The following is a 16,128-nucleotide window of genomic DNA, read 5'->3' as shown; positions in this document are numbered from 1 at the left end:
TCTTATTGCACGTGATTTGAATGGGTTTCTTATATAGGCTCTCATACTACTGGTATCTCTAACACACATGGAAGAAAGAAAAATAAAAGCCATTCTTCCTTACCTTGTCGTGGCTGTGGTTGTATGGTGATTGTGAACACAGACAAAGTTTGTCTCCCACATTTGATTTGGGAGATTAAAAAATCTGTATATTAACAGATATCCCAGATTCACAAACGGACACAATTAGAAGCTATGTTAAACACACGCCGACCGGGCTATAGCCGAAAGACAGCTACAGTGCGGTCGGCTTATTCTGGGTGGACATCCATGGGACGTCCTCACAGAATCTTGCTTCCGCGCACCCCCGGGAACATCGGGAACATCCGTGATAGCGGCCTTTAACCACGTGATTGCTCCATCAAATGACGGAGCGATCACTTGTAAACAAACCTGCGTCACGTCATGACGCCGCCGGTTCCTCCCTCCCCTCTCTGTACTGATCGGTACAGTGAGAGGGGAGAGGAGGAGAGATGGCAGCAGAACTGTGGGCTGGATGTGTAGTGCCCACAGTGCTGCTCAGTGCAATAATCTTCAGTACTCTGCCCATACTATGCAATACTCTGCCAATACTCTACAACACTGTGCAATACTCTACAACAATACATTTTAAAACAAAACAAAGAATTTATTTATTTTTTCACCTAATTTTCAATCTTTTTTGATTAATAGCGCAAAAAATAAAAAATAAACAGCGGTGATTAAATACCACCAAAAGAAAGCTCTATTTGTGTGAATGACAATTACTCAGTCATACAACACTGTACCCAAATTACATTTGTGTCCTTTTTTTCAAAGTGTAAAAGCACCGAAAGCTGAAAATTGGTCTGGTTAGGAAGGGGGATTAAGTGCCCAGTGGTTAAGTTCTTTTTTATTTGGAGCAATATTTCTGATTGTGTTCTTGAGTTATCATTGAAATAAATCCACATAAAAGAAGACGCTTAGAAAAAAACCCTGATAATTACATATATTGTTATAATAAAAATACATAGCACAGCAGCCAGCACACATTTTTACTTGCATTATCTGACAGATCAATGATTCAGAACATCTTTGTTTGATATTTACTTCCTGTACATGAAAATTAGAGGCTGCATCACACTACAGGTTGGCTAAATACATTGAGTGACCACGCATGACCCATCTAGACTCCTCTACAAATCTACCATTAATCTTTTTGGAGAAAATTGTGCCAGTGGAAGAAGCCCAGATGGGCTGTGAGTGCCCCAATGATCAATAAACTTATACAGTGGTATTAAAGTGTGGCATTCCTTTTTGTTTTTGTAGTTGAGTGAGCTGGCATGGATGTGTTGAGTTTGCAGGTATCTAAAGTTGATGTTAAAGTAGTAGGGATTGAGTACAGTATACCATCATTGTTGTTTTTATATGGAATGATCCTTCATTTCTAGCTGTAGGATACCCCCTCAAACTGTAATAGCTGCAACCAATCACTAGGCTCAGACACTGCAACATAGAGTGGGTGTACCTATGACTATTAAAAGTCTCTATTTCATAGACATTTTGGAGCATACTGGGCTATCAAATTATGCACTCAAAACTAAGCTTTGACTGCCTCCTTTGCCAGTATTTTTCAACCCAATAGCAACAACCTTTGTCATTGGTACTGATTTGCTGTAAGCTATTAATTGCTTATTGATCATAGTGACTGATGACTCCAAGAAAAAATAAATCATTACATCTGTTAAAAACAAGCCTCTTTATTTTTAAAAGACAGTAGATTCTGCTATTTTAATCAGATAGTAGCATATATATTAATGGTTGCACTCCATGTTGGTTAAAAAGCATCCGATATAATGGAGACAGCCTAAGATATTTATGCACCAATATTCTTGCTTTACTGGAAAAGAAGCAGCATGATAAAGTCCAGAGCAGGCATATATAATTATATTATCCCACCATTAACAATCACGCCCCTACAGCAAGCTGATCTACTTTAACTGCTATGCAACAAGTAATAAGCAAAAACAAAACATGCTATCTTGATGTGTGATCTGTGAACTTACAGAATGGGCTTTTTTTTCAAAATTGCTGTGCCTTATATTAGGAGGTAAATACAAATAATCAGAGGGTCACTAAAAGACTTACTGTATATGTTCTGCACAGAAAACTAAGCCCAGCATGTTTTTGAAGATAATGCATACATACCTTTCCTGTGACGTGTCTTAAAACTCTGCCATGCTGCAGATTTTTGACTGCTGCAGGTATTAAACAATTTAGGCTGTATCGAACACCCGCTCTCTAACTTCACACTGTGGTTATTCCTGCCTGCCCCTGTGTCCTTTAGTGAAGTAGGAATAACCTGAATATCACATGTAAATTTCAGATACCTGTGGTGACCAGAGATCTACAACTCGGTGCAATTTTAACACATACTGTAGGTCTCTGGAAAGTAAAATATACCTTATCTTGTTTTACAGGATGGGGTTAGTTTACTATTCGGTACAAGGTTACCGTTTTACTGTTTGCTTATATTATGTATGTATTATGAAAGTACAGCAATATTAATAGTAAGCATTGTTATCCAACTTTTATTTTTCTCTGTGAATCTAAAAAAAATCTATGCTTAGTGTTAATTTTAAGACTGATTATAAACTGAGCAGGGGCTGCAGTCAGGGGATGCAGGTGAGGCATGATTGAGCTTCGAGAGTCATAGCTCAGCGACCTGGGGTCACAGAGACCCAAAATTGGGGCCTCCTACGACCTATGGTTCCAGAGATACAGGGCTCCTTGTGCAGCCTTTCAAAAGCTACATACAGAGCAGCCAATTTAAATTCAAGCTGGCACACTCTGTTTGCAGCAAACTGAGAGGTTGAGCCAGAGGTGGCTCTAGGCTTTGTGAGGCCTTAGGCAAAACTTACACATGAGGCCCCACTCACTCCTATAATGGGAAAAAAATTCAAGCAATAAAAATGGCTGCAAAAAGATGCATGGATCTAACACACAGTTCTTCAGCACCACTTCCAGGGCACCCTCCTCACCCATCAGACATATGCAGCCAATAAAACATCTAGGACCCAGCAAGGTGGCAACCCACCTCTCTAAGAATTTCCCATGCCATGGGAGGAAGGAGAGTGGGGGGATCCCAGCACAGCAGAGAGAGAGGAGAGAGGAGAGAGGCGAGGGGAAGAGAGAAGGGGAGAGAGGGGGGAGAGAGAGAGGGAAGAGAGACAGAGAGAAGGGGAGGGAGAGAGAGGGGGGCAGAGGGGATAGAGAGAGAGATGGGGGAGGGGGAGAGAGTGAGGGAGAGAGAGAGGGAGGGAAAAAGGGAGAAGAGGGAGGGAGCGGTGGGAAGGGGTGAGTGGGGGGGGGTTAGAGAGAGGAGTGTGATGAAATAAAAAAGGGGGGGGGTAAGAGAGAGAGAGACTGGGGGTGACATGGAGTGGAGGAGGGAGGTGAGAAAGAGAAGGAGGTGAGTGAGTGAGAGAAGGGTTGTGGTAGAGAGGTGATGAGAGAGAGAAAAAGACGAGGGGTGAGAGAAAGGGGGATAACATAAAGAGGGAGGGGGAGAAAGAGATAAATACAGGGGGAGGAGAGAGAGAGAGAGAGAGAGTGTGTGGGAGGTGGAGAGAGGAAGGGGCAGAGAGGGAGCAAGGGGGAGAGAGAGGGAGGAGTGGGAGAGATAGATAGGCAGAGGTGAAAAAGAGGGGGTGAGGATAAGGGGGTGAGAGAGATCCCAAGCCCTATCCCTGCTTGTATCCCCTCCTGTGCCCCATGTCCCAGTCTGTGAGAGCACTGAGGAAATTGATAGCCCTGGGCAGGAGCAGGAGAGCACTGGGGGGGCAAAGAGCAGGGAGGATCTGGAGGTCACTGGGGGGGGGGACTGGGCAGGAGCAGGAGAGCACTGGGGGGGGGCAAGAAGCAGGGAGCAGCTTGGAGAGCACTGGGGTTGGGGCAGAGAGCAGGGGAGGCAAAAAGCAGGGAGGTGCTTGAGAGCACTGGAAGTGGGGGCAGAGAGCACTGGGGGGGCAAAAAGCAGGGAGAAGCTTGAGAGCCCTGGGGAAGTGGAGAGCACTGGGCAGGAGCGGGAGAGCACTGGGGGGGGAAACGCAGGGAAGAGTTGGAGAGCACTGGGGGTGGGGGCAGAGAGCACTGGGGGGCAAAGAGCAGGCAAGAGCTAGAGAGCACTGGGGGAGTTTGGGGCAGAGAGCACTGGGGGAGTTTGGGGCAGAGAGCACTGTGGAAGGTGGAGTGCACAGAAGGGGTGGGGGCTGGAGAGCCCTGGGGGGAGTTTGAGAGAAGGAGGGGAGTCAGAAAGAATGGGAGTGGAGAGTAGGGGGTGCTGGAGAGCAGAGGGGGTGGGGTGCACTAGGGGAGGAGCCAGGGAGCACAAGGAGGGGCCGGAGAGCATGGGGGCAATGCCAGGGAGCACAAGGAGGGGCCAGAGAGCACAAGGGCGCAAAAGAAGTTAGGAGGAGCGTGGGCGGTTGCATATAGAGGAATTAATTTTTCCATATTCCCCCTGGATCCACTGTATCCTCACTTCTCCTCCTCTCCCTCCTGCAGACATTCAGCGGCTGCAGGAGGAATAGGGAAAGATCACTTTCTCTATATGCAGTCTCCCCACTTCTCCTCCTATCCAGGTACACAAGGAGGCTGCATGGCCAGGCACTCACATTCTCTCTGGTTGGCCAGGTGGCATCAGGAGATTGGAGGCAGAGCTCCTTCCTCTTCAGTCACAGGGCAGCTCAGCTGGAGGCAGGTGCTGAGAGGTCAGGTGAGCAGCGCAGGCTGAAGAAGCAGCCCAGCTGCGGGTCCCAGATGGACATGCCGTCCGCATGCATGCCTTGTAGAGATGGCACCTTAAGCCAGGTGCTGTCACCTGGCTGCTGCTACCACCTGGTGGCCTCTACTGTCCCGCTCCCCACACCTGCTGCCACTGGACCAGGATGCTCAATGATGAGGCCGCTATTAACTAAAGTTTGCCCAATTTTTGTTGTATAACGTGAAAGATGATGTTATGAGTAAATAGATACCTAACATGTCACTCTTTAAAATTGCACACACGACAAACTTCAGTACCTTAAAATTTCCATAGGCGACGCTGTAATTTTTTTACAGGTTACATGTTTAGAGTTACAGAGGAGATCTAGTGCTAGAATTATTGCTCTCGCTTTAACCATTGTGGTGTATGCAATCTGTGTGTATTTGGCTCTGATACTAGCCAGTCACTGACCTCACCGCACGTCCCTGGAACTGAGTGAACTAGATACCACTCAGTTTATGTGTATCTTATAGATAGGGCGACAGGGGTATGCATACAAATGTAAACAGAAGAGCTCATGCAAAGTCACTTATTATTAAAGGCATGTTTTACCCAAAAGTTTTTGTTGAACCATGAGTCAGGACAGCAACATGTAGACTGTATTGTTAAGGTGACTGTTTCCTTGGTCCAGGCAGGCCCAAAGTGTATGTAAACCCTAACAAATAACTTTGAATATACCACTGAAATCCATTTGTTGTACCCGTTTTCTTAAAAAAAACATTGGTGACGTTGTTGATCATGCCAGAAATACAGAGCTGTCCCGTATATATGTACTTATGTATTGTGTTATCGCAAGGAATCTATGTTGTAGATATTAGCAGAGTGGGAGGGTTTGAGTAGTTTAGCAAAAGAAACTGGGCAGAGCTTACATCACTCAGTCAGACAAAATGTTCCTCAGCCCACAGAAATGCACTTATCTCACAATAGGACGTAAGAGTTGCGTTAAGAGTGCATTGTGTATTTGTGGCATTCTTTACAGCTAAAAAAAATGGGGGAAATATGCATGTTTTTCAGATATGTACTATGTATTTTTTTGGTCCTGACATGCACCTTAAAACCCTCCTCCAGCTATATTTACTCATTTTTCCTTCACTCCCCCATTCAGCCATGGCAAGCAAATGTAACTACCTGGCAATTTGAGCTATGAGTGAGTATGTGGCTTACTCCCATTTTTTCATGTGATAGGGCTAGTGCCTCAAGAGTGGCCTAGAAGTAACAAATGCAGAAGGAGTCCAAAGCCCCCATGTAAGCTCTGACAAGTCAGTTTGGAGCCTACTGTACATAGGGCTTCATTTTTCTGGTCCCCTGAATTAAGGTGTAGGAGCAAGGAAAAGTGTATATGATGCAGAGAAGGTGTGAAGTTAAGTGACTTTGCTTACTTGTCCTGCATGGGCAAAGGCAAGGTTCATTTTAATGAAATTCAGAGAGAATACTTTCCCAGGAAACATGCACCTAATGCATGCTGCAAAACTCCCAATGCCTGCAATATCTCATTTAAAACATATGTAATATGGTTCAGAAAAGTCAATGTCAGTGATTGCTATTACCATCCAAGGCATCATTTACCAGCCTGGCATATGAAATGGTGGGGCAGAGAGCACTGGGGGAGTTTGGGGCAGAGATCACTGTGGAAGGTGGAGTGCACAGGAGGGGTGGGGGCTGGAGAGCACTTACCAAGACAGAGATCCAGTGCTGTCTTCACCTGGGCTGGTACATCACCAGTCTCTGGGTCCACAATGCTGCCATCTTGACTGTGGGAAGCTGTCGGGAATTTCTGATGCTTCACAGCTGGCTTGCCATTGTAAATGCGTGAGAAGCACTGAACCTTCTAAGCAGTCCCATCGTTTCCTTGGACAGGTGACGTGTCCCAGGAGGTTAGGTGCTTGGGGGAGATGCCAGCTTCTGCTCCACTTGCCTAGGCAAGCAAAGCGGAAGTTGGAGTTGTCAGAAATAGGTACCTGCCCATTTCTAATATTCATTAGCTGCTAAACCATCATTTGAAGCATGCTTTTATGCTGTAACTCAATTCTTAATCCAATGACTTCAAAACTTTACTGTTTGGATTTTTTTCTCTAGTCCAGCAATGTTAGGCCCTGATGAAAGGGGCCCTTTGGAACTCCTGAAATACGTCAGTCTTTTAATGCATAATGTATATCTGCACCTGAATATTTTGGCACTCTCCTCTTTACAAATCCAAGTATTTTTTTTAATAATTGCAGTATATGTGTGATATATAAAGGTGTGATAATATAAATGTTGTTGATGTTACAGTGCTTTACAAAGATTAAAAATATAAGAAGAGTGTATAAAAGTCAGCCAGCGACTTCACTGTTAAGGGACAATAGTTTGCCAAACAGTAGAGCTAATCTTTGTTTGTGGGAACTCTGCACTTGATTATGTAAAATGGTGATATAGTAATAAAATAACAAATAAAGCAAAAGGATGTGAAACAGTGGGGCTGATTTACTAAAGCCGGAGAGTGCAATATCTGGTGCAGCTGTGCATGGTAGCCAATCAGATTCTAACTTCAGTTTGTTCAATTAAGCTTCGACAAAAAAAAAAAAAAAAAAATAGAATCTGATTGGTTTCTATACAGAGCTGCACCAGGTTTTGCACTCTCCGGTTTTAGTAAATCAGCCACAATGTGCCCAAATGAAAGAACTTCCATTTGAACAGAAAATAAAAGAAAAATGCAGAGAAAAATGTATCCCATCAGGGCATACAAAGTATTAGATCAAAACACAACAAACAGTGGTATCTGAAAAGCTGTTATAATGTGAGAGAAAACAATAAATGAAAAGTGATAAAGTGCACATGAGGGAACACATTGATAGCATCTTGAAAGGCAAAAGAAACATCCATTATTTGATCATTACAAGCAAGTACACAACAGCAATATACAGGGCGCTGGTTTGTGGACACTAGGAAAGGTACAAAAAGACATCAGAGGAAGGGACTTTGTTAAATAGATACCTACATCGGAGACATGGCGGATTGTCATTAAGAGCCTTTTAAAAAACAAGGGAGCCCATTTCAGAGACTGAGCTATTACTTGACCCAGTATTACATAGTCTTGTTTTCGTAAATGTATGAACATTTTTAACATTTGCTACTCCTATTTAATAAAAAAAAAACATTTTGACATTTGCACCTATAATAGCGTGTTCTCATAAATAAGCAAATGTTTGGAATTATTTAATTTGTGACCTTTGCACTTAATATAATTTGTTGGAGAAAGTGGTGGATATGTCCGTATTCAGATAAGGCACCTTATCCCAATGATTGTTGAAAAAAGAGGGCAAGGAGGATGGGGATTATTGCAGTGCCAAAACAACTCATTTAAAAATTGTTAAAAAAATTATAATTTTTATTACGTTATAGCAAAAACAGATAGTACATACATAAATTCCTAATCAAATTAAACATTAAAAAGGGAGCACATATTTGTTAATGGCCAGAATGGTGTAGGCTGTTATACAATTGCAGGTCAGATCTTCCCTACATGTTTCACCAAGACATTGGCTTCCTTAGGGGAATAAGACGTGACCAGTATAATGGATATAACTCTACAAAAGAACATAGCATAAATTAAATTGTAAAAGAAAAGGGGTTACAAAATGAACATGACATGATATTTTTGTAACCCTTTTTCTTTTACAATTTAATTTATGCTATGTTCTTTTGTAGAGTTATATCCATTATACTGGTCACGTCCTATTCTCCTGAGGAAGCCAATGTCTTGGTGAAACATTTAGGGAAGACCTGACCCGCAATTGTATAATGACCTAAACCATTTTGGCCATTAACAAATATTATGTGCTCCCTTTTTAATGTTTAATTTGATTAGGAATTTATGATTGTACTATCTGTTTTTGATATAATGTAATAAAATTATTATTTTTTTTAACAATTTTTGATTGAGTTGTTTTGGCACTGCAATAATCCCCATCCTCCTTTCCCTCTTTTTTCCACAATCATTGGGATAAGGTGCCTTATCTGAATATGGACATTTCCACCACTTTCTCCAACAAATTATATTAAGTGCAATTAAGGTACAATTTGGACAGGAAGATTTAAAGGGTACATAGATTTACTGCCAAAGATATTTATTTGACCTGTACAGACTGCAGTCTTGTCATAAAACATATAAAGCATGCTAAAAAAACAAGGCATATGAAGGTTTAACCTTAAGCCCTTGTACACACGGTCGGACATTGTGACAACCAAATCCGTTGGATTTTGTCCGACGGATTTTGTCCGAAACTGTTGCATACACACGGTCGGACAAAGTTGTCGGAAAATCCGATTGTACATAACGTGATGACGTTATTTTGTTACGACGGGACTACGTTCAGGCTAGTAGCCAATAGCTTTGGTCTAGGAATTTGATCTGAGCATGCGTGGCACTTTGTCCGTCGGAGTAGGCTACACATGATCGGAGTATGTCCGATCGGAGCATTTTGTCGGAAAATTTTACCGGCAAGTTGGAAAAGTTGGTCCGTCAGATATTGCGATGGAAACAGTCCGATGGAGACCACACACAGTCGGAATATCCGACAAAACGGTCCGATAGGACACATTCCGTCGGAATCTCTGACCGTGTGTACAAGGGCTAAGATAGTAAAATATAGGACTGAAAGCTCCTGCCAAAGAAACCTGATGCAGGGAACTGAGTTGTGCTTGAAATGTGTTGTTATCTCAGATTTTCATGATCAGCGTGCATGTGGTCAGGACTCTCTTCCAGACCTGTGACCTGGCTGGCCATAAATGTCATCCTGGCAAAGTACCATTGCAGATTTGGATCACACATACCTATGCTGTTGGACAAATTAAGGACTTTTATCCCTTGTACACACGATCGGAAATTCCGATGGAAAAGGTCCGATCGGATTATACTGACGGAAAATCCGATCGTGTTGGCTCTATTGGACTTTTTCCGTCGGAAATTCAGACGAAAAGATTTGAGAGCAGGATTTCAAATTTTCCAACAAAAAAATCCGATCTGACTTTTTCCAATCGTCTGCAGAGAATTCCGACGGACAAAGTGCCATGCATGCTCAGAACAAATTAGGAGACCAAAGCTATTGGCTATTAGCCTCTACGTAGTCCCGTTGTACGCAACGAACGTCACCATCTTCCGAGCGATCGGATTTTCCGACAACTTTGTTAGAGCGTGTGTATGCAACACCAGAAAAAAATCTGACGGATTTGGTGATCTGAATGGCCGACCTGGTGTACGGGGGCTTATTTTGTGGAGTACTATTGCAAGTACTTTCCACTTGTCACTTGCCACACTAGTGGAATACTGGAAAATTTATTTTTGCTTCCCATTACAATGGCTTTTTTAAATATCGCTGTTTGCTATAATCTGTTTGAAAATTCTGTATGTCAGCACAAGGTACAGTTTTTCATGGCAAATATATTAAAAAAGGAAAAACATTTTTTTAACAAACGTAAATGTTAATGTAAAAAATGTAAAGATATTGGAAATAGTTCCTTGGCAAGTCTCCTCCTCTGATGTCTTTGTGTAACCTACCTACCATCCATAAATCAGTGCCCTGTATATTGATATTGTGTACTTGCTTGTATTTATCAAATAATGAATGTTTCTTTTACCCTACAAGATGCTATCAATGTGTTCCCTCATGTGTATTGTATTACTTTTTATTTATTGTTATCTTTCACATTATATGGGATTTTCAGATACCACTATTTGCTGTGTTTCGGTCAGATACTTTGTATCCCCCAGCGGGATATAATTTATCCCTGCATTTTTGTTATTTTATGTTCTATATGCAAATTATTTAGGTTGAACACACTGTTTCCTCAAATGTATCATTTTTCTTTATTTATTACTATATTACTGTATTAGCATTTTACATATGCCGGTGCAGAATTCTCACTTATACTGTGTATTTCTACTGAATCTGATATTAAAGTGGAAGCAAACTGCTAACACAAAAGTAACATTTTGGAGCTGTTGAACAGCATATTAGCACATTTTGGCACACTTGCCTTGCCAGCAATCTACCTCCAGCGCTACCTCAAGACTGTATGCTGTGCTTTGCATGCATTACTACACAAAGTATACACAAATGTATACACAAAGTCAGAGTCTCTTCTGTCATAAAACCCCTACCTGTCAACAGTTAAAAAAAAAAGACTTTTGCTTTAACCACTTACAGACTGGAAGGATTTACCCACTTCCTGACCATTTTTTTGTGATACGGCACTGCATCGCTTTAACTGACAATTGTGCGGTCATGCGACGCTGTACACAAACTTTATGTCCTTTTTTTTCCACAAACAGAACTTTCTTTTGGTGGTATTTGATCACCTCTGTGCTTTTTATTTTTTGGGCTATAAAGAAAAAAAGACCAACAATTTAGAAAAAAAAAAAACAATATTTTTTACTTTTTGCTATAATAAATATCCCCAAAAAATAAAACAAAACAAAAAATGTCTTCATCAGTTTAGGTCAATATGTTTTTTTCTACATATTTTTGGTAAAAAAAATCACAATAAGCGCATATTGATTGGTATTGTTATTTTTTTATTATTATATATTTTTTTTTTTACTAGTAATGACAGCAAGCTACGATTTTTAGCAGGACTGCAAAATTGTGACAGACAGATCAGACACTTTTGACACTTTTTTGGGACCAGTGACATTTATACAGCTAAAAATAGCCACTCATTACTGTATACATGTCACTGGCAGGGAAGGGATTAACACTAGGGGGCAATCAGGGGGTTAAGTGTTCCCTAGGGAGGCGTTTCTAACTGTGGGGGCAGTGTACTGACTGAATGAGGAGAGAGATCGCTGTTCCTGATCACTGGATCCAGTGACCAGGATCAGGAACAGCAGCTCTCTCTCCACTCCCCTGTACGAAGGAGCATGAATGTTCCGAACGCGTGCACGCCACTAGCATCATTACACCATGACTTGGGACTCTATAGACTGACGATCCCCAATGCGCCTTGCCGACTCTAGCCTGGGACACTGGAATCCACCAGCGCCGCCAGAAAAGACTGTACAGAGTATGAGGATCACCTACTGTGGAGCCCTGTCGCCTATTCTGTCCATTCGGACTTCTTCATTATGATGTGCCTGTTTTTATTCAACTCAGAGTGAGTGTATTTCTACTGCAATTAAAAAACGTGTGTTATATTACTGCACTTAGGTTGGCGCTGCTTGTTTCTCTCTTTTGTATTTCTCTCCAAGGTGTTTCTGCCCTTCAGCGTGCCGCCTCCTGTTTTGTACCAGTAACTTTTCCCTGAAGTTATATACCCAGGCTACAGATTCTCCCTTTTTCCACCAAATTAATTTACATCAGGAGTCATTGTTTGAATAAATCGACTTACTGCTGCTATTTTAAACAGTGTCCCATCCCTGGACACTAGTCTCAAAATACCAACCTAATCGCCCTCTTCGTTCCGCCCAAGACCTCCTGCTCTATAACTCCCTCATCACTTCCTCCCATATCCACCTCCAGGACTTCTCCCGAGCCTCGCCCATCCTCTGGAATTGGCTACCCCAATCTGTCAGACTGTCTCCAAATGTATCCACTTTTAGGTGAACCCTGAAAAGCCTATCCTGCCTCCATCTAACAACTGCACTATTTTCTCCATTAGCTAATCCCCCACAGTTATTACCCTTTTGTTTAACTTGACCCTTCCTCCTAGATTGTAAGCTCTAACGAGCAGGGCTCTCTGATTCCTCCTGTATTGAATTGTATTGTAACTGTACTGTCTGCCCTAATGTTATAAAGCACTGCATAAACTGTTGACGCTATATAAATCCTTTTTTTTTCAAACGTTTTGATCATTTTTTTCCTTTATATAGTGAAACGTAAAGAACACAGTGGTGATTAAATAGCACCAAAAGAAAGCTCTATCTGTCTCAAAAATTATATAAAAAATTGTGCTATCACACAATCTCCAGTCACACCCCAGTGCCTGAGAATGGAAGCAGCAGGGGTTGGGGGGGGGGGGGGGCACAGATGTTGGAAGGGCAATGGGAGCCGATAGGTGAGATCACAACCCCAGGAACTCAGAGCCATCTTTGAGAGCTCCTGCGCATATGGGAGCCACTGCATCTCAATCATGTGACTGCTCCATAGTGGATTAAAAAAAATGTATTTCTTTCCAGAGATCCCATTTACAAAGACTATACAACATAGATATGGGTATTCTGCCATAGGGAACAGGAGGCCCCAAAAATGTACTATATCAGCTTTTAGAAAACATTTACCTATACAGTTGAATGCTCTAATATTTGCTTTTCAACAGAGTTTTGGAATCTAGCTGAAAGAAGTTTCATTAATTGTACGATTTTTATTCTAATAAGATCATCTATTTTTGTGGTAGGTAAAGCGTATTTTTATTTGAATGCCCTACAGCATAATAATGCATATTGAACTGCTGTAAATCTTCAATTGTGACCATACTGTGCCTTTAAAAGCTTTCTGCTAATTTCACAAGAATGGTCATAGGAGGAGCAGGTCAGATGTTGACATTTGCTGCCTCTAGTTATTGAAACAGAATGTTGTGGTTGCTAAGTGCCCGTCAGTTTGACTGCTTGCAGCATCAGATGGCCAGCATCAGAAATGCGGCTTGGTCAATTTTTTTTTTTTCCTTTTTACTTATTATTAGATCATTCTTGCTAGATACAGCTAATAACACACAAAAAAAAGTCTCTTCCTCTTTGATCCACATTTTCACTGCCTTTGCTGCGCTGCACTGATATCCTGTTATGCAGAATTTAATAACTGTGGACGATTTACAGACAAGGTTCCGAACAAGTAAATGTAACTGTGCATTGAAAATCTATTTTGATAGTCTGCATATAAAGTGATTGAAGGAATAAGATTAAAACAGTCAGGGTTCACATGCTCAATTACAATTCATGCTGAAACTATTTAAAAATTATTTCAATCAGGATGAACCAAAGCACAAATATTAGAAAAATAGACACCTTGCAAATTCTGGAGCTTTAATATAACAGTGTTTTAATTATGTTATCTTAATCATTGCTTCTCTGTTAGGAACAGAAAGACCATGTAACAAGTGGTTACATTCATTTGCTAATTCCCTCTAGCATTCCCAAGAAATGTTACATTGTATCCCATGTTACCAAGGCATATGTATTACCTAAACTACTGCCCATAATAAAACAACATTCATTTAGAAGACAATGTAGTCTAATTACATTTGTTTTTACCCAGTCCGTATAGAACAAATGTACATGCAGGTTCACTTGGTAAATGATTATAAAAAAAATAAAAAAATGCATAAACAGACCCTATAATGTTTTTTATAGTTTCTATTTTTCTATTTATTATGCTTGAGATTAGGAAATACATTACATTTTTTTTTATCCAGTAAACGAAGAAATGTTGTACATGACTATTTAATGTTCATGTATACAGCATACAGGTGGATATATAAACAAGGTTACTTTTCTCCTGTGTACCCGTTTCTTCTTAGCTGCTTTGCTAAAAAGAGCCTTATTTACACACTTAAATTGTGGCATGTCGCCAACTGATAGCTGCAACTGGGAAATAATCATATACAATAAATCTACCTGATTTTATATATATATATATATATATATATATATATATATATATATATATATATATATATATATATATATATATATACACACACACACACATATATACAGTATCTGTAATGTCTGCCTCTATTTTGCTGCGCAAACTGATGGCGCTAGGTAAACCCTGTATAATAATAATATTAATAATAATATAAAATCTAGATTCTTAGGTTACTTAGATTTGTTCGGTGTTTTTTTTTCAGACATTTGGCATTAGACATTTTTAGTTCCGTAAGATCATTAAATGTAAAACGCAACATTATTTTTCCTTCCATCTGCTCTTTGACTGGAATACATGGCGCCCTACTGTTTATTTTATAGTCTTAGCATCACGTGCTTTTTGCTCCGGAAAAAAAATGATTTTGGAATTTTGTCTCATGGTTTTAAATGATTTTATACTGCTGGGAAGCAGAGGTGGGGGCAAGTCTTGCATATTTCAACAATTAGGAAATAAATATGTTTCCATTTACATAAGGAAACATATAATCTGAGTGCATGTGTGAGGTACAGTATATGAGTAGTACTGTTTCCAAGTTTTGCATTTAAAATATTCTTCGCAGACTATTTTATGAACAATATTATGAACAATATTATGAACAAATATTCAACTATTTTAAATATTTAAGCCCTCGCTGCAGACATTTCAAAGATGCATTTTACAGCTGCTAGCTACCTGTGTAAGAAAGGTATGCACTAGAAAATCCCCAGCTGAAACAAAACAGTTTATGTACAATTGAACATTTGCCTGCAGTTGATATAAAACCTCCTAAGCTAACCAAATAATGTCTAAATAATAATGAGCCCAAAAACTAGTAAATCCACCTGACTTTACCCGTGTTTTCCTGACCCTGATCCTGGATCCCATTTGGTCTTTGTCATTTAACTCATCTACTTCTGACTCTAGTTAGTGCCTTGGCCATCTCTCATCTCTGGATCACACTTTGTACTTTGATATCTCTTATGTTCTAAAGCCCCATACACACGACCGGAAATTCCGCCTGCAAAAGTCCGATCAGAGCTTTTGGTCGGAAAACCTGACCGTGTGTATGCTCCATCGGACTTTTGCCAGCAAAAGATTGAGAACAGGTTCTGACGGAAAAAGTTCAGATCGGAATTTCCGATCGTCTGTAGAAATTCTGACGCGCAAAATTCCTACGCATGCTCAGAAACAATTTGACGCATAGTGTTGTACGTCACCACGTTCTTGACGGACGAAAGTTCAGAGAACTTTGTGTATGCAAGCCAAGCTTAAGTGGAATTTCGTTGGAAAAACCATCCAAGTTTTTTCAGATGGAAAATCAGGTCGTGTGTACGGGGCATAAGAGTTCTAGTTAGGCATAATTACGGGGAGGGGGGGGGAGGGGGGGTGGAAGTTAAATACAAGGATCAAATCAAATTTTAAAGACACATTCACATAGCATTAATTGGGCTTTGTTGCTCAATGCAGGCTCAATGGAATGCCAAGCATTCATTCATTCTACACAGATACATTGCTTAGTTATGCATTTAGCGAAAATAGAAAATTCTGCATTTTAAAGCAGCAGTCTCCTCTAATTCACCCCAAAGGTGTTCTATCAGGTTGAGGTCAGGACTCTGTACAGGCCAGTCAAGTTCCTCCACCCCAAACTTGCTCATCCATGTCTTTATGGACCTTGCTTTGTGCACTGGTCCAGGTCATTTGTTGGAG

At 40.8% G+C, this 16,128-nt stretch overlaps 1 protein-coding gene across 3 annotated transcripts in view; it reads right to left on the bottom strand.

The window, feature by feature from the left end:
• The window catches only part of CPLX1 (complexin 1), a 283,741-nt gene that overhangs the window by 107,517 nt on the left and 160,096 nt on the right, over window positions 1-16,128 (bottom strand). The window lies entirely within an intron of this gene.

The sequence above is a fragment of the Lithobates pipiens genome, unplaced genomic scaffold (assembly GCF_037356315.1).
Source record: "Lithobates pipiens isolate NorthernLeopardFrog02 unplaced genomic scaffold, aLitPip1_a1.2 Scaffold_13, whole genome shotgun sequence".
NCBI classification, from domain to species: domain Eukaryota; kingdom Metazoa; phylum Chordata; class Amphibia; order Anura; family Ranidae; genus Lithobates; species Lithobates pipiens.
The sequence above is the reverse complement of the archived record's forward strand: the minus strand, read 5'-3'. Positions and strand labels throughout refer to the sequence as shown.